This window comes from Hyla sarda, chromosome 1, assembly GCF_029499605.1.
Source record: "Hyla sarda isolate aHylSar1 chromosome 1, aHylSar1.hap1, whole genome shotgun sequence".
NCBI classification, from domain to species: Eukaryota; Metazoa; Chordata; class Amphibia; order Anura; family Hylidae; genus Hyla; species Hyla sarda.
This window is the reverse complement of record NC_079189.1, coordinates 591317409-591336466: the sequence shown is the minus strand read 5'-3', so window position 1 is coordinate 591336466 and position 19058 is coordinate 591317409. Positions and strand designations below refer to the sequence as shown.

The 19058-nt window shown below is 44.7% G+C and overlaps 1 long non-coding RNA gene across 1 annotated transcript; it reads right to left on the bottom strand.

Moving 5' to 3' along the window:
* Positions 1–9299: 9299 nt before the first annotated feature.
* Positions 9300–18722, bottom strand: LOC130312176 (uncharacterized). The gene is made up of 3 exons (XR_008860363.1): positions 18668–18722; positions 16558–16706; positions 9300–9692 (listed from the first exon to the last, which is right to left on the bottom strand). It is a non-coding gene; the product is annotated as an uncharacterized LOC130312176 (long non-coding RNA).
* Positions 18723–19058: the final 336 nt, after the last annotated feature.

Genomic DNA, 19058 nt, shown 5'->3' with positions numbered 1-19058 from the left:
GAGTCGCGAGTCCGGGACGGAAGTCCGTGATGTCAGGACTCCGCCCCCGTGTGACATCACGCCCGTCCCCTCAATGCAAGTCTATGGGAGGGGGTGTGACGGGGTTGTGCGATCCTAAAATAGATGTTTTTTTTTTTATATACTGAAATGGAACTCCTCAACACTAAAATAAGACTCAAGAACTGCCCTAGAAGCATGGCTTGACCTAGAACCTGTTCAGTAATTTCTGTTCTGCATATAGGGGGAGATTTATCAAAACCTGTCCAGAGGAAAAGTTGCTGAGTTGCCCATAGCAACCAATCAGATCGCTTCTTTCATTTTTGAAAAGGCCCCTGCAAAATGAAAGAAGTGATCTGATTGGTTGCTATGGGCAACTGGTGAATGTGTCCTCTATACAGGTTTTGATAAATCTCCCCCATATATCTGTTGAAGTGTACTGGCGGTGGTTGCAAAGCAGCTTGCCTAAGTTAGGGCTTAATGCCAGATAATGGGGCAGGAGTTGACCGAAGCTTTCTATTTCCTGCTATCCTTTCGAAAATTGACTTGCCTGAGCTTGACTTGGACAGTAATAGGTTTGGTTGGCGAGATCCTGTGATGGGTGCTGTCCCTCAGGAACAGATTGGGGCAGCAACTGGATCTCCTAGACCTGTCCCCATGTGGTGAGGTCTGAAGTTGACCTCCACTCTCCTCTCTTCACTGAACTAACTAGCTCTTCCCCCTATAGCCAGACTTTGGGGAGCAGGGCAGAAGCCCTGATTGGCTGAAGCAGTCATGTGATCCCATAAGCATCCTCCTGCACAAACAAGTTAACCCTTAAGGGCACAATTAAACATAAATATGCATTTGACAATACATTACAGTGCCATACAGTAGAAGATATGAAACCTTTAAACTTGGAGTAGTGGGGTCCAGAACAGACATCTAGTGAACCTGAGGCAGCATTTACCTGACAAGGCCATGTTTTGTACTGGGACACCACATATATTGTTCCATATACTATCACATAATTTCTCCAGAGTACGCCGTCCCAGCAAGATTAACCTGATACCTGCAGTGTAAAGTATGGTGGTCGATGTTATGGTCTGAGGTTACTTTGCTCTATTCAGGTGTAGGCAGCTCATTACAGAATCCACTAAATTGGCCGTACATGCAAGAAAGCCCCATTTTGCAACCGATAAAGCATCTGAAATGAGATTGTAGATAATATTGTGATTCTCTTCTCTTGTTGACTGATGACAAAATCTATGTATGGAAAACATGTGCTGAGATCCCCCTCCCTCTGCCCCGCCTGTATCCCTGACTACACGTACTCTAGGTATATCAGCAGATGTGTGTGAGGCCGGCCGGGCTGCGGCACTTCATTTATACCGGCTCTGGTCTGGATCATCTTATCCCTGTCTTACAATCTTCTTGTTCTCATATTCGTTTGCACATATTTCACAAATCTCCCAAGTGGGATTCAGCGCACGACTCGTCCAAACACTGATTTGTACAAAACATGCGATGAATCTCAAGAAACAATTTTATCTTTCCCTGAAGAGGGGAAAAAAAAATCTACAACAAAATAAGACAAATCCTCTGCATGCAAAATGGACTTTTCTAAGCCACAATAATAATAATAGTAATAATATTTTTTGTTTAAAGGGGTACTCCGGTGGAAAACATATTTTTAAGTCAACTTTATAAGTCAACTGGTGCCAGAAATGTAAACAGATTTGTAAATTACTTCTATTATAAAATCTTTACCCTTCCAGTATTTTTTAGCAGCTGTATGCTACAGAGGAAATTCTGTTCTTTTTGAATTTCTTTTTTGTCTTGTCCACAGTGCTCTCTGCTGACACCTCTGTCTGTATCAGGAACTGTCCAGAGCAGCATAAGTTTGCTATGGGGATTATCTCCTGCTCTGGACAGTTCCTGACATGGACAGAGGTGTCAGCAGAGAGCACTGTGGACAAGACAAAAAAGAAATTCAAAAAGAACAGAATTTCCTCTGTAGTATACAGCTGCTAAAAAGTACTGGAAGGGTAAAGATTTTTTAATAGAAGTAATTTACAAATCTGTTTAACTTTCTGGCACCAGTTCATAAAAAAAAACTTTTTCCACCGGAGTACCCCTTTAAATTGCAACTACTCCTCGAGACTCTGTACATTGTGACGACCTACAAGTTCATGCTATCTAATGGAAAAGCTCCGTCTAAGGCTGGGTTCACACTACACGTTTTAGGTCCGGTTGTAAAAGCGCATACGGCGCAAAAATGAGCCGACCGGACCGAACGTTTCACTCCGGTCGGCTCATTGAAGTGAATGGCATACGGGAGCGCATACGGTTACATACGGGAGCGCGAGCTTTTAGCTCCCTCCTGCCGTATGCGCTCCCGTATGGGACAAAACGTAGTGTGAACCCAGCCTAATGCAAGTTTCATTCTTTCACTCTTTCTGTCATCACTAAGAAAAGTATTATCCAATAGAGGTATTAAAAGCCTGTGAAAAAGACTAAACTACCATAGAATATGGTGTTCTGCAGTACTACCACATACTGTATATATAAAGCTTTTGATGGAAAAGGAGGCCATACGAGTTTAATAGGTGTTGGCTGAATGTAAATTTGACCAAAGGCTATTTGTCTCGATTCCTCCATACACATTAATTCTAAACTCAGCTGGGCAATCGTGTGTTTTCAATGAGAAGAGAAAAAGCCGCTGCCATTTTGTAGAGGCCTTTTCAAAAATGAAAGAAGCGATCTGATTGGTTGTTATGGGCAACTCAGCAACTTTTCCTCTGGACAGGTTTTGATAAATCTTCCCCTCAATGTTTAGTGTAACCCTTTCCTTGCTGTGCTGCTTCAGTTTTTTTTCCTTTCTTCTCACATAGCACTTTGCAAAGACAATATGGTTTGGTGTCTGGTCTGGTAGTTTTAACAGTAAGCAGAGCTCAATGCCAAGCGGAAGCCATAAAAGCAAATACAATTTCAACATTTATAATGAGACACAAACTAATAAGACAAAAACTTGAAAGGGAATGTGTCATCCGAAAATGGCCTATTGTTTAAAGTGAGTTAGTTATCAGTATCACCCGCACTAACCTGTTGTACTTTTGTAGTAGTGAGGGTGACACTGATGACAATGATACTTACTGGTTCCTACTCCATGCCTCCATTCCGCCACAATCCGGATTCTTCTGTACGTGAAATGACCTGCTTGGTACACGGGGGGCATTCCCAAGCTCCTTGTGCAATGTGCCATTTGGCCAGTATCTTTCAATAAAGCTTCCTCCCCTCTGCTAAGTCTCTGCAAAGTGGAGCTCCATTCTGCAGCAGAGGAGGCTAAGCGGATACAACAGGTTAGTGTGGGTGACACTGATGACAAATTCCCTTTAACCCCCAAGCTAATTAGACCTGTACGCCCCTTAAAGAACATGTCCAGTGGTAAAAAATGTATCCCATCTGCAGAACCCCCCTGGCGATCTCCTGTATCGGGCCCCGTTTCACACACAGCAGGTCAGCTGATACAAACACGGCCCCTCCATTCATCTCTATGGGAGAAGAGGAGACAAAGTAACGCTGTGTCTCCGCCTCTCCTATAGAGATGAATGGAGGGGGTGTGTTTTTACCAGCTGACGTGCTGGGAACAAAACGCACTCTAGCAGCGCTGAGCCGGGGCCGAGTACTGGAGATCGCACAGGTGTGTGGGGGTTCGGGATCCCAGCAGTCAGACCCCCTGCGATCAGACATTTTTTTCCCTATCCTGTGAATAGGGGATACATTTGCAACCACTGGACTTCTTCTTTAACCCCTTAAGGACCGGGGCTTTTTCCGTTTTTTAATTTTCAATTTTTCCTCCTTAACTTTAAAAAATCATAACTCTTTACAATTTTCCCCTAAAATTCCATATGATGGCTTATTTTTGCGCCACCAATTCTACTTTGTAATGACATCAGTCATTTTACCCAAAAATCTACAGCGAAATGGAAAAAAAAATCATTGGGCGACAAAACTGAAAAAAAATGCCATTTTGTAACTTTTGGGGGCTTCCGTTTCTACGTAGTACATTTTTTGGTAACAATTACACCTTATCTTTATTCTGTAGGTCCATACGGTTAAAATTATGCCTTACTTGTATAGGTTTGATTTTGTATTACTACTGAAAAAAAATCATAAATACATGTAGGAAAATTTATACGTTTAAAATTGTCATTTTCTGAGCCCTATAACTTTTTTATTTTTCCATGTTCAGGGGGTTATGAAGGCTCATTTTTTGCGCCGTGATCTGACGTTTTAGATGGTACCATTTTTGCATTGACCGGACTTTTTGATCGCTTTTTATTCATCTTTTCATGATATAAAAAGTGACCAAAAATATGCTATTTTGGACTTTGGAATTTTTTTGCGCGTACGCCATTGATCGTGCAAAAAGCAGTATATTTTTATAATTCGGACATTTCCGCACGCGGCGATACCACATGTGTTTATTTTTATTTACACAGTTTTTTTTTTATTCTTGGAAATGCCGGGTGATTCAAACTTTTATTAGGGGAAGGGATCATTGAAAGGGTTAATGATTTTTTTCACACTTTTCTTATGCCATATTATAGCCCCCAGGGGGGGCTCTAACATTGCATTTACTGATCTTTAACAATGATTGATGCATCTCCCTAGGAATGCATCAATCAGTGTTTTCGGCGATTGAATGATCAAGCCTGGATCTCAGGCTTGAATCATTCAATCGGCGATCGGACTTCAGGAAGCAAGGTAAGAGACCTTCCTCCTGAAGTAAAGCTGTTCGGGATGCCGCGATTTCATCGAAGTGATCCCGAACAGCTCCCTGAGCTAGCCGGGCACTTTTACTTTCGGTTTTAGCCGCGCGGCTCAGCTTTGAGCGCGCGGCTAAAGGGTTAATAGCGCGCGGCACCACGATCGGTGCCGCGCGCTATTAGCGGTGGGTCCCGGCTTCACTTTGACGCCGGGCCCGCCGTGATATGATGCGGGGTTATCGTGTAACCCTGCGTTATATCACGGGAGCAGGACCAAGAACGTTCTCTAACGTCCTTCGTCCTTAACAGGTTAAAGACCAAGCCTGTTTTTTCAAATCGGGGATGTATGGCTTTATTAGAGAATAACTCTGGTAATGTTTCACCAATCACGATACTTCAGACTTTTTTTTTTTGACACAAGTTGTACTTCATGTACATTGTAAAAGTAAGCCGATGTCATTTGTAGTTTTTTTTTTTTACAATGCAAAAAAATGATGATTTTATGCTATTTTAACACCTAGGTGTTGCATATATTTATACATACTGTGAAAATAGTTAATGAAAAAAAAAAAAAATGTCATTAACATTTTAAATGAATTAGAAGCCTAACAATTTTTATTGAGATTTAGAAAATTTGGGAAATTTGAAAAGTACGTCTTGTTTTTATGTGCAAAGCAAAGCTTGCAGAAACTGAGATTTGGTAGATTATACCCCCCCCCCCCCTAAATTACCCTATTTTAAAAACTAGACCCCTTAAAGGGTTACTCCTCTGCTCAGCGTTTGGCACAAACTGTTCTGAACGTTGGAGCTGGCACCGGGAGCTCGTGACGTCATAGCCACGCCCCATCATGATGTCACGCCCCGCCCCCTCCATGCAAGTCTCTGGAAGGGGGCGTGACGGCTGTGGCACTGGGCAGTACCCACGAGATCAACGGACGTGTATACTCGTCCAGGTGCGGGAACGTTTATCCGCCCTGGCTGTATATACACGTCTGTGGTCGTTAAGGGGTTAAAGCAACTGTAGAAGTGGCTGGACGGCTTACCTTCTCCAGTGCTGACTGCGGCTCTGCTTTTGATAGCGCTGTTTACATTCATCTTTTGAACTTCATTGATCTTTATGAGGAATCAAGGGTTAACTGGTTGGCGTCTAAGGATGAGCCGGCTCGTCCTGAGATGGCAACTGTTGTATGGCTCAGGCTCGAGTCGGCCGGCCCGCCCCTTAGCTGATTCTTGTAGCTGGGGGCCAGCGTTAATAGCCGATATGCGGCCATTGCTGCGCTGACTAGTAACCCTTTAGATCGCCGTCAAAATTGACCATGGTGTCTAAAGGGACATTTAAACCATCCCTGGTGGCGTCTAAAGGGACATTTAAACCATCCGGCTACCTTAACAGTGATCGTGGTGGGGGGTCAGTGATCCAATGCTAAGATAGCTGGAGGGCTTACCTCTGCTTCCGTGCTGGCTGCTGCGCTGTGAATGATAAAGCCTGGCAGGACCAGGCTTTATCAATCGAGCGCAGAGCACACAGATCAATGTGGTTCTATGAAACCACATTGATCTGTATGAGGAATCTAATGATTTCTCCTAAAAGTCCCCTAAGGGGACTAAAAGTGTACATAAAAAGTAAAAAAAAAAAAAAACACCATTAACCCCTTCCTTATTAAAAGTTTAAATCACCCTCCTTTTCCCAAATTCCATATAAAAAATATGTAACCATAATAAAAATAAACATATATGGTATCACCGCGTGCGTAAATGTCCAAACTATAAAAATATATATCGTTAATTAAACCACACGGTTAAAATGCGCAAAAAATTCCAAATAGCGTATTTTTGGTCATTTTATAGATCATGAAAAAATGAATAAAAAGCGATCAAAAAGTCCGATCAATACAAATGGTACAGCTAAAAACTTCAGCCCTCATACCGCCCTGTACACGGAAAAATAAAAAAGTTATAGGGGTCAGAAGATGACAATTTTAAACGTATTAATTTTCGTGCATATAGTTATGATTTTTTCCAGAAGTACAACAAAATCAAAATCAAACCTATATAAGTAGGGTATCATTTTAATCGTATGGACCTACAGAATAATGATAAGGTGTCATTTTTACAAAAAAAAATTATTGCATAGAAATGGAAGCCCCAAAAAGTTACAAAATGTTTTTTTTCTTCAATTTTGTCGCACAATGATTTTTTTGGGGGGGGGTTTGTCGTAGATTTTTGTGTAATGACATCAGTCATTTTACCAAGTAGAATTGGTGGTGCTTTAAAAAAGGTAAGGAGGAAAAAATTTAAGTGTAAAAACGGAAAACCGCTCGGTCCTTAAGGGGTTAAAACAGGTTTAACCCCTTAAGGACTCAGCCCATTTGGACCTTAAGGACTTCACAGCGCAGCAGCCAGCACGGAAGCAGAGGTAAGCCCTCCAGCTACCTCAGCATTGGATCAACCCCCCACCCCCGCCATCCACTGCTGAGGTAGCCGGATGGTTTAAATGTCCCTTTAGACATCGCTGTCAATTTTGATAGCGGCGATCTAAAGGGTTAATAGCCAGCTGCGGCAATCACCGCATATCGGCTATTAACGCTGGCCCCCAACTACAAGAATCAGCTAAGGGCTGGCCGGCCGACTCGAGCCCGCGCCATACAACAGTTGCCGTCTCAGGACGAACCGGCTCAGCTGGCGCCAGGAGCTTGTGACGTCATAGCCCCGCCCCCTCATGACGTCACACCCCACCCCTCAATGCAAGTCTATGGGAGGGGGCAGGGCTATTACATCACAGGCTCCTTGCGCCGGCTCCAGCGTTCGGAACAGTTTGTTCCAAACGCTGAGCAGCGGAGTACCCCTTTAACATGTCTGTTTTCAAGGAGCGGTTAGAAAATTACACAACAAGCATGTTGCTTCATATTCTTTTTATTTATTTATTTATTTTTTGTGGAAAATACGCAATAACATTGTATTTCAATTTAGAGGGGGCAATTTTTTTTTTCACAGCACCATATACTAATATGGCATATCCTTTATAAGTGCATCGATCAATGCTATGCCAAATCTATATGCAATCAGTTCAGTCACTTGAGTTTTTCTATTCAATCCTCAGGCTATTTTGGCAGATCTCTTGGGGCCGGAGGGAGCCGAAGCTGAGTTCTTTTGACAGATTTCACAATTTGACATTTTGCTATGTATTTTTTGAGTGATGTTTTGATTTCCCCTGTCAGTGTAATCGCTGTAAAACATACAATCAATGGCTTTTTTTTTCTTACAGGAACTCGATTTGTTTTATATATATATTTAAAGGGGCACTCCCCCAGACACACAAATGGCTAGGCGGCATGATCTATGGCAAAAACGATTAAATCACGATATTAGCCATCCATGATTACTGCGACTATGTGCCCTCAAAGACCTGAGATTATTACCTTGCATTTGAAGGTGGTGGTGGTGGCTCGGCCCCAGACCTGACCACCAAGTTTGTATAATATAGTGCACGGGGGGAAAAAACTAATACTTACCTAGCTCCGGTCTCCAGTAGGTCTGCTGCAGGTCCTATCCTCCTCTGTGTGGTCCAGGTGTCTTCTGTACTTCCATAAGTGTCAGACCATCTTATGCTCTATCCTTTGGATAGGGGAGAAGATAGGGAGCCTGACTAGTGATGTAATGTCTCGAGCTGCACTGCAACCTGGGAAAACCTGAGACAACAGTCACTTTGACGAATTGAGAGATGACCATGAAACACAAGTACATACACTATATTATGAACTACACTAACTTTACAGCCCCTGTAGCATAGTCAAATAAAATCCCAGAATGACCCTTTAAAGGGGTACTCCGCCCCTGGCATCTTATCCCCATGCAAAGGATAGGGGATAAGATGTTAGATCACTGTGGTCCCGCTGCTGGGGACCCCGGGGATCGCCGCTGCGGCACCCCGCCATCATTACTGCACAGAGTGAGTTCGCTCTGTGCGTAATGACGGGCGATACAGGGGCCGGAGCAGCGTGACGTCATGGCCCCCCCCCTCATGACATCACGGCCCGTCCCCTTAATGCAAGTCTATGGCAGGTGGCGTGACGACCGCCACGCCCCCTTCCCATAGACTTGTATTGACGTGACGTCACGAGGGGCGGAGCCATGATGTAACAATGCTCCGGCCCCTGTATTTCCCGTCATTACGTGCAGAGCGATCTCGCTCTGCTCAGTAATGATAGCGGGGTGCTGCAGCAGCGATCCCCGGGGTCCCCAGCAGCGGGACCCCGGCGATCTGACATCTTATCCCCTATCCTTTGGATGGGGGATAAGATGTCTAGGGGCGGAGTACCCCTTTAATGGTTTTATGACATAGTGAGCTTGTTTTAGCTTAATAATTTACAGGGTTAAACTGAATTATTAACATGCTGTTATGGAAGTATTTGTGAGGCTATTTCGGTTTAAGATCAGGCTGTAATTGATGCTCCAGTCCTTAGAGGAGCAGCAATGGAGAGCGACGAAGATTTATAAAGCTGATGAATTGCGGCATTATAAGAGTATAAGTTACTGACATTGTTTCTCCAACCGTCCCGAGCCCTCAAGGAAACAAGAAGAGCAAATAAACAATGAGGACAAGACGCTGACAGCCCCCGAGAAGAGAAACCTGAGTTACTGACACCATCGCCAACTTTAATTTCAGATATGGCCAGGCAGAACGCAGGATGATTATCTCAGGGCCTACAATAAATAAACATAGAGGATAATGGGAGACAAGAAATGTATGTGTGGGGAGACAAGTCCAGAGTGTGAAGGCTTCCTACAAGTCCATTACTACCAAAATGAAAGATGGAAATCCTGTCATAATGATCTTGATGACATCTTGTGGTGTCCCAGCACAAGTGGCTGTCCCGTGGTGGAGGACTGACTCGGGCAGTGTTGGGCCCACTGACGTTCTTCATAGATCCAATTAGGTGAATACTGTAATATAAGAATAATATATTTTCTTTGAATTTATTTTGTTATCGTTCCATGTATGTGTGATGTCCCAGTACGGGATATGTATCTCACAGTCCTATCAGCTTGAGTCCCTGCACGTCCCCAAGGCTCACCTGCATTGTACCCCTATAATCTGTATAATTGTATATTATGTGTAAAGGACCTTTGATATGGTCACATGGTTATTGATCACATGATAATGGTTGTCACATGTTTAAGTCACATGTTTTGTTACCCAGAGAGCACAAGGTGGCCAGATGACCCGCAGCTAGCCTATGGGCTCCTTGCTAAGCCCCCCTTCATGAGAGGGGGAGGTACTACAATCTTGTTCTTGTGATTTGCGTTCTGCTGAGGTCAAGTCCAGTCCAGACGTCTCAGGGTCAGTGTCCAGCACATCTGGAGGCCTCAACCTAAATTACAGCCACAAGTCAGTAATTCAAGTCATCTCTGTCTGCTGTCACTATCTTTGGTCAAGTCAAATCTATTATAGTCAGCGTGGCTGTGCTAAAGTCTGTCCAAGTCACTGCAAGTCCCAGCAAGCTACGAGGTCCCCTGTGTTACTGGTCACCTCTTTGGGATCCTGGCCTAGCTGTAAAGACTGTACCATCTGTCTACCTCAGTAAAGCTTCCGTTAACCCTGACCTGGCCTTGGACTCTTATTTGCCCTGCCTAACTAGGACTAGCGGTGCTACCGTTCGGGTGGGTTTCGGTTAAAACCACGCCCTGGCGTCACGAACATTTAGAGGTTAACACCATCTGCCCCTGGGCTACAACATCTGCCCCATCCACCTCACATCACATCCCCGTGGCGCACCACATATGTAAGTTTAATGTATCACTGTGCCTTTAACCCCTTAAGGACCCAGCCAATTTTCACTGTAGGACCCGGACATTTTTAGAACATCTGACCACTGTCACTTTAAACATTAATAACTCTGGGATGCTTTTACCTTTCATTCTGATTCCGAGAATGTTTTTTCGTGACATATTCTACTTTATGTTAGTGGTAAAATTTTGTCGATACTTGCATCATTTCTTGGTGAAAAATTCCCAAATTTTATGAAAAAGTTGAAAATGTTGCATTTTTTTTTTACTTTGAAGCTCTCTGTTTATAAGGAAAATGAATATTCCAAATAAATGATATATTGATTCACATATACAACATGTCTACTTTATGATTGCATCATAAAGTTGACATGTTTTTACTTTTGGAAGACATCAGAGGGCTTCAAAGTATAGCAGCAATTTTCCAATTTTTTTACAACATTTTCAAAATCAAAATTTTTCAGGGACCAGTTCAGTTTTGAAGTGGATTTCAAGGGCCTTCTTATTTGAAATACCCCACAAATGACCCCATTATAAAAACTGCACCCCCAAAGTATTCAACATGATATTCAAAAGGTTTAACCCTTTAGGTGTTTCACAGGAATAGCAGCAAATTGAAGGAGAAAATTCAAAATCTTCATTTTTTACACTGGCATGTTCTTGTAGATCCAGTTATTGAATTTTGACAAGGGGTAAAAGGAGAGAAATCTTCCTAAAATGTGTAACCCAAATTCTCTTGAGTAAGGAAATACCTCATATGTGTATGTCAAGTGTTCGGCGGGTGCATTAGAGGGCTCAGAAGGGAAGGAGCGACAGAGGGATTTTGGAGAGTGTTTTTTTTCTGAAATGGTTTTTGGGAGGCATGTCACATTTAGGAAGCCCCTATGGTGCCAGAACAGCAAAAAAAAAAAAAAAAAACCCCCCACTATTTTGGAAACTACACCACTCAAGGAACATAACAAGGGGTCCAGTGAGTCAAGTGGGCCTTTACACCCCAAAATTTGTAACCCCATCTCTTCTGAGTATGGAAACACCCATATGTGGAGGTCAAGTGCACTGCGGGCGCACTACAATGCTCAGAAGAGAAGGAGTCACATTTGGCTTTTGCAAAGCAAATTTTGCTGAAATGGTTTTTGGGGGCATGTCCCATTTAGGAAGCCCCTATGGTGCCAGGACAGCAAAAAAATGCCCACATGGCATACTATTTTGGAAACTACACCCCCCAAGGAACGTAACAAGGGGTACAGTGAGCCTTAACACCTCACTGGTGTTTGACGACTTTTTGTTAAAGTCGGATGTGTAAATGAAAAATTTTTTTTTTTTTACTAAAATGCAGTTTTTTTCCCCAAATGTTACATTTTTACAAGGGGTAATAGGAGAAAATGATCCCCAAAATTTGTAACCCCATTTCTTATGAGTATGGAAATACCCCATGTGTGGATGTCAAGTGCTCTGCTGGCGCACTACAATGCTCAGAAGAGGAGGAGCGCCATTGAGCTTTTGGAGACAGAATTTGGTTGGAATAGAAGTCGGGGGCCATGTGCGTTTACAAAGCCCCCCGTGGTACCAGAACAGTGGAACAGAATTTAATAAGAACAGTGGAACAGAATTTAATAAGAGGTGCAGTGAGTATTTACACCCCACTGGCGTTTGACAGATCTTTGGAACAGTGGGCTGTGCAAATGAAAAATTACATTTTTCATTTTCACGGACCACTGTTCCAAAAATCTGTCAGACACCTGTGGGGCGTAAATGCTCACTGCACCCCTTATTACATTACATGAGGGGTGTAGTATCCAAAATGGGGTCACATGTGGGGGGGGGGTCCATTGTTCTGGCTCTATGGGGCTTTGTAAACACACGTGGCCTTCAATTCCGGACAAATTTTCTCTTCAGAATGCCAATGGCGCTCCTTCTCTTCTGAGCATTGTAGTGCTCCAGCAGAGCACTTTACATCCACATATGGGGTATGTTTTTACTCAGAAGAAATGGGGTTACAAATTTTGGAGGGCTTTTTTCCTATTTTTCCTTGTGAAAATGAAAAATTTAGGGTAACACCAGCATTTTAGTAAAAAAATGTTATTTTCATTTTTCCATCCAACTTTGAAGAATTTTCATTAAACACCTGTGGGGTGTTCAGGCGCACTATACCCCTTGTTATGTTCCGTGGGGGGTGTAGTTTCCAAAATGGGGTCACATGTCGGTATTTCTTTTTTTGCGTTTCTGTCAGAACCGCTGTAAAATCAGCCACCCCTGTGCAAATCACCAATTTAGGCCTCAAATGTACATGGTGCGCTTTCACACCTGAGCCTTGTTGTGCGCCCGCAGAGCATTTTACGCCCATATCTGGGGTATTTCCGTACTCAGGAGAAATTGTGTTACAAATTTTGGGGGTCTTTTTTTTCCTTTTAACACTTGTGAAAATAAAAAGTATGGGGCAACACCAGCATGTCAGTGTAATTTTTTTTTTTTTTTTTACACTAACAGGCTGGTGTAGCCCCCAACTTTTCCTTTTCATAAGGGGTAAAGGAGAAAAAGCCCCCCAAAATTTGTAGTGCAATTTCTCCCGAGTACGGAAATACCCCATATGTGGCCCTAAACCGTTTCCTTGAAATACGGCAGGGCTCTGAAGTGAGAGAGCGCCATGCACATTTGAGGACTAAATTACGGATTGCATAGGGGTGGACATAGGGATATTCTACGCCAGTGATTCCCAAACAGGGTGCCTCCAGCTGTTGCTAAACTCCCAGCATGCCTGGACAGTCAGTGGCTGTCCGGAAATGCTGGGAGTTGTTGTTTTGCACAGCTGGAGGCTCCATTTTGGAAACACTGCTGTACAATAAGTTTTTCATTTTTATTGGGGGGGACAGTGTAAGGGGTGTATATGTAGTGTTTTACCCTTTATTATGTGTTAGTGTAGTGTAGTGTTTTTAGGGTACGTTCGCACTGGCAGAGGTTTACAGTGAGCTTCCCGCTAGAAATTTGCGCCGTGGCGAAAAATTTGCCGCAGCTCATACTTGAAGTAGGAAACTTACTGTAAACCTGCCTGTGTGAATGTACCCTGTTGACAGACCGTGCATGCTGGGAGTTCTACTTTTGCAACAGCTGGAGGCACACTGGTTGGAAAACCTTCAGTTAGGTTCTGTTACCTAACTCAGTATTTTCCAACCAGTGTGCCTATAGCTGTTGCAAAACTACAACTCCCAGCATGTACTGATGCTGGGAGATGTAGTTATGCAACAGCTGGAGCTATGCAACTACAACTCCCAGCATGCCGAGACAGCTGTTTGGGCATGCTGGGATTTGCAGTTTTGCAACATCTGGAGGGCTACAGTTAGAGACCACTGCATTGTTATCTCCAAACTGTGGACCATGCTAGGAGTTGTAGTTTTGCAAGATCTAGAGGGCAGTATAGAGATCACTGTGCAGTGGTCTCTAAACTGTAGACCTCCAGCTGTTGCAAAACTGCAAATCCCAGCATACCCAAACATCTGTCTGGGCATGCTGGGAGTTGTAGTTTTGCAACATCTGGAGGGCTATAGTGTAGAGACTACTATATAGTGGTCTCAGACTGTAGCCCTCCAGATGTTGCTAGGCAACTAACGGGCTTCCGTCTGATCCAGGGAGCAGTCCTCTTCTGCCGCACGACATGCCGCCTGCGCCGATTACCGCAGCCGATCGCGTCCTGCAGCCTCCATCGAGGGGAAAGTGGATCTTCGGCTCCCGGTCCCCTTCTGTTCCCCGTTCTGCCCCGCCTATTGTGGGTGGGCAGAACGGGGAAAACGAAAGTTAACTCGCTTTTGACGACCAATAGCAGGGATAGGAGGGGTGGGACCCCTGCCACCTCACTCCTATCCCTTCAGGAGGATCGTAGGTGTCATGGACAACCGCGATCCCCCTTATATTCCGGGTCACCGGGTCACCATAGACTCGTATGACCCGGAATCGGTGCAAATCACAAGTGTGAATTCATTCGCTTGCGATTTGTGCCGATCGCCGACATGGGGGGGGGGTCTGATGACCCCCCTGGGCATTTGCGCGGGGTGCCTGCTGATCGATGTCAGCAGTCACCCCGGTCCGGTCCCGCGCCCGGCGCGCGGCAGGGACCGAAATTCCCACGGGCGTACAGGTTCGTCCTGGGTCCTTAAGTACCAGGGTGTCAGGACGTACCCGTACGCCCTGGGTCCTGAACAGGTTAAAATATGTGAGCAGCAACCCCCATGTGACCATGTGAGCAAAAGAGACCCCTAAAGTCCACTATGTTTAGTGAGGAACAGGGGAGGAGTTAGTCAGTACACAGTTCACCCTGTGTGTACTCCTGAGTAGCAGCTAAGCACAGGTGTGCTGAATCATGTGTTCTAAGTTGAGGCCTACTTCAGTTTACTACTGGCCATTCTTCAAGTGTCACTCATGGGAGAACTACATGTCCCTGCAGAATTGTCTACAGTGCCTTGAAAGAACCCTAGCTACCAGAACCTCAAATTCTACAATTCTGTTTGGTGAAAAGCACCACAAGTCTCAGAACGGCAACTAGGCTCGCAAGGGGTATGCTGCAATCTCCCACTAAGGCCAGCTGTTTGTGTTATACCAACTTCACAACCTCAGTAAGAGCAGTTAACCGTAACCTGATGTCGGTGTGTTTATTGACTCATCGTGTCTGGCCCAGGAAGACTGGTTCCTACTTTCGGACCGTGGTTCGGATAAACAGTGCCCTGGCGCCACGAAATGATCAAGGTACATCCTACTAACACCCAGTGGCCACCACAATCTATTATTTTGAACTATCATATACAAAGAGACCTAGTCCCAAGGCACTATCCACAGATTTTTGTTACAAATGTAAAATAGTTTTGTTTTGAATGTGAAGTAGTGGTAGACGTACTGCATGTGCATCCATTTTACGGCCAAGGACCTACAGGATCAGGAGGCTTGTTGCCACGGATGGATTTGCCACTAGAACAGGTAAGATTTAAAATCTAAATTCTGAAAAGGAGCAGTGTGCCCAATGTTGGACTGTCTTACTAGAGTAGTAGAGGACCCAGTAGTGGGCCCAAGCTCTGACACAATAATGGACCCAACCTATCCAGCAGAAGACAACTGCAGATTGTTGTGTAGGGTGTTTTCCTGTAAGCCAAACCCTTACTAAACAGCTCCCAAGTTAAATATAGGAGTGACAATTGTGTAGGAGAGTAACAACAGTTTCTCCTGGGCCAGGCGCGGGATAATAAATACACCAATGCCAGGTTGCGGATAACTGTCTTTACTGAGGCAGGATTAGATGTTTCAATACTCACAACGCAGATTAGAGTAGAGGACATGCAGAGTAACCATTGGGAGCCCTGTAGTCTTGCTGTGACTTGTAGTAGTATACTTGAGACCTTAGAATTTATGCTGAAGCCTCCCATGCTGACTAGGGTTCTGATAGTGTCCAATCAACACTACACCGCCAGGGTATGAACAAGCACTGTGTGGCCCGTCAACTCACCGGGTATTATGCTCACAATTAGGAATTTTCAACTCCTCTTGGGAACTCTTGGAGAATGGCACGGTCGCTTGCTTGAAGATTTACTTTAGGCTTCTCACCTCACACTCCTGCTGTCTCTTCTCCACACTGCAGCTCACACTGAGCTCTACACTGAACTCTAGACTTAGACTGAACTGAATATCTCCTCCCTCCTACACTATATATGGACTAGCTAGGGGGGGCCTCCCAGAGTCACATAGGTACTCTGCATCATACCTGCTTAAAGATATCCTGTACATTTCTTAAAGGTACAGTGCAAAGCAATATAAATTAACAGAACAAATATTAAAGCATCACCTGAGCAACAGGGCCTGAAGCAATGATTACCTGACAGGACCAACTCTGGTACTGGGACACCCCACCCTCATATAGTTGATAGGTCTACCTGTTTCTCCATACACCTGTCCTAAAAATAGTCAATATGGCATCACTATAATAACTTTGCCCCAACTTGTGGTAAATGAAAATAAACAACAAAACAAAAAAACTTATACTCACCGACACAGAGTGTGTGATGAACTGCACGCATCCTGCCGCCTGCCTTGGACATCTGAAGTCATCATCCGCACTCCCACTATCCAATAGGCCTCCGGCATAGACCAGCCTGTGCTATGTAACAGTACATAGCCTTCAACTCTGCCTGCATCCTAAGGAGGCAGATAGAGTTGCAAGTGGTTGTAGTGTGGTGGCCGAGTACAGGAGTTGTACCCCTGTACCCTTGCTGTCCTGTCTGGCGGACTCTATTACAGTGTCCCCTGAGTCCCCCCTTAATTTGTGAATCATAAATGGTTAATTATACCCTATGTTATCTACTGCATTGTCTGCATAATGTTGTACACCTTTAAATGTTGTTACCAAGTCATGTAACCAGGGAAGGTGTCAGTGGCCAGATGAATTGTGGGTGACCTATCGGACCCCTCCAAAGTCTTCCCCCATGTAAACCCTTGGAGGAGCTAGTTAGTTTCTGGTTAGAGCATGTTGAGGAACAGTCAAGACCTGAGAGTGTCTGGTGTCCTGAGGAGAGCCAAGGCCTAGTCACACAGCCACGTTTCCATTTCCAAGTGCTCCACAGGTGAACGTCAAAGCCTGGTAAGCTACACAAGGGGGGAAGTCTAGTCAGTCCTAGTCAAGCCTAGTCAAGTCCCAGCGAGCCCGCAAGTCTCTAAAGTCATTGGTCACCTCCTTGGGCCTAACTAAGCTGTAAAGACTATTCCATCTGTCTGCCTTAGTAAAGCTGCCGTTGTTCTGTAACTTGGCATCGGAGTCATTATTTGCCCCGTGCCTAGCCCAGGATCCAGCGGCCATACCACGGGTGGTGCAGAGGTTAACCACGCAATGGCACCACGAATACAAGGGGTTAATGCCATCTGCCTCTAGGGTAATAACATCTGCACTCATCACACCCTAACCACAGTAGCGCGGGTCACACAGTTGCCTCTGTGGCCACGGCGGGACTGCCCTGCCAGCCTTCAAGGTGGACGGCCTGCCGGGAATTTTCCTGATATCCTGGTAGGCCAGTCCATCCCTGCCAACCATGTATTTCTAATGGTGGACAACCCTGATAATAGAAGACCACCTGATGTACTGAGTATTAAGTACTGAGTAAAATTATATTCACTGATGACCCTGTATGTAAGGCCTAGCATGTGAATGGTTAATAAGAAGGCTTTGATGTAGACAATACCATATTTTCCTGTAAGGTCGTTTGTCATTTGCATTCCACTTTCTCCAGAGGGACATGGAGCCGCGTAACATTAGACCGCTCCTTCTCTGGATATTTGTTGGGTAAAGTCGGCAATGATTTTTGGATAGACAGCTCCTCTCAGCACCTCATTCCCAGACCTCACGACTGAAAGATGTGGTGACCCAGTATAGGAGGTGTTACCCTGCTGTTCTGTCAGGCAGCCTTGTTCAGTGTCCCCAAGGCCCCTGCACTTGTTTCCCAAATGTAAATATGTTTTACCATGTAAAGTGTTATAAACTGTAATGTTGCTTTAAGAGTTATACCATGTGATATTTCATGTGATTATTACCCAGGAGTTACCAGTGACCAGGTGATCCCAAAAGTGACCTATGGGCTCCCTGCTAGTCTCCCCCATATAAGCCCTGGGTGGAGCTTCTCTCTCTTCCTGCTGAGGTCCAGTACAGTCGTCTAGTGTGTGTGTCCAGAGTGTTGGAGACCTCAAAGTACAGTCCTGCAGCCACCATCAAGTCACGTAAGATAAAGTCACAGCTTTATGAGTCAAGTCAAGTCAGTCTCTGTCATCTGTCAAGTCAGCGTGGTCTGCATTCAATTATCCAGTCCTACGATAAGGCCCAGCAAGCCCTTAAGGTCTCTGCATCACTGGTCACCTCCTTGGGCCCTGGCTGAACTGTATAGACTTTACCATATGTCTACCCTGTAAACTGTCGGAGTCTTTATTGCCCTCATGCCTAGCCCAGGATCCACCGGTATACCTTTGGGTGGTTATAGGCTAAACCACACCCTGGCATCACGAATACAAGGGGTTAATGCCATCTGCCCCTAGGGTAACAACATCTGCCCTGCACCACACACCCCGCCACCACAAAGACTATTAGTCAGATCCCATCTCATTCAGCTCCTGACCTCAACTTTGATGCATTTCACCTTTCTGAAACAGCGCTGCAATCCGATGCTGTCACTGAAAGACACAGAAAAGGAGTTCGCTCAGCGGTGGGAAAAAGTGCGTACAAGGATTGGGAGATCTGGGATAGAGATGGAAAAAAGGGACAACTACAAATATGGCTGTTCAGGAAGGTATTAAGTTGAACTGTTATGCTTTAACCCCTTCTTGCACAACATCATAGCGATCACAGCATTGAAATAGATGACACCCGACCATCAGCCCTGGAACTGCAGCAATCGCTAAATCTGCCTTAAAGGGGTATTCTGGTATCAGAAAATTGTATTTAAAGGGGTTATCCACCACTAGACAGTAATGGACATGCTTAGGAAGGATCCGTGCTTGTCTTGGGGC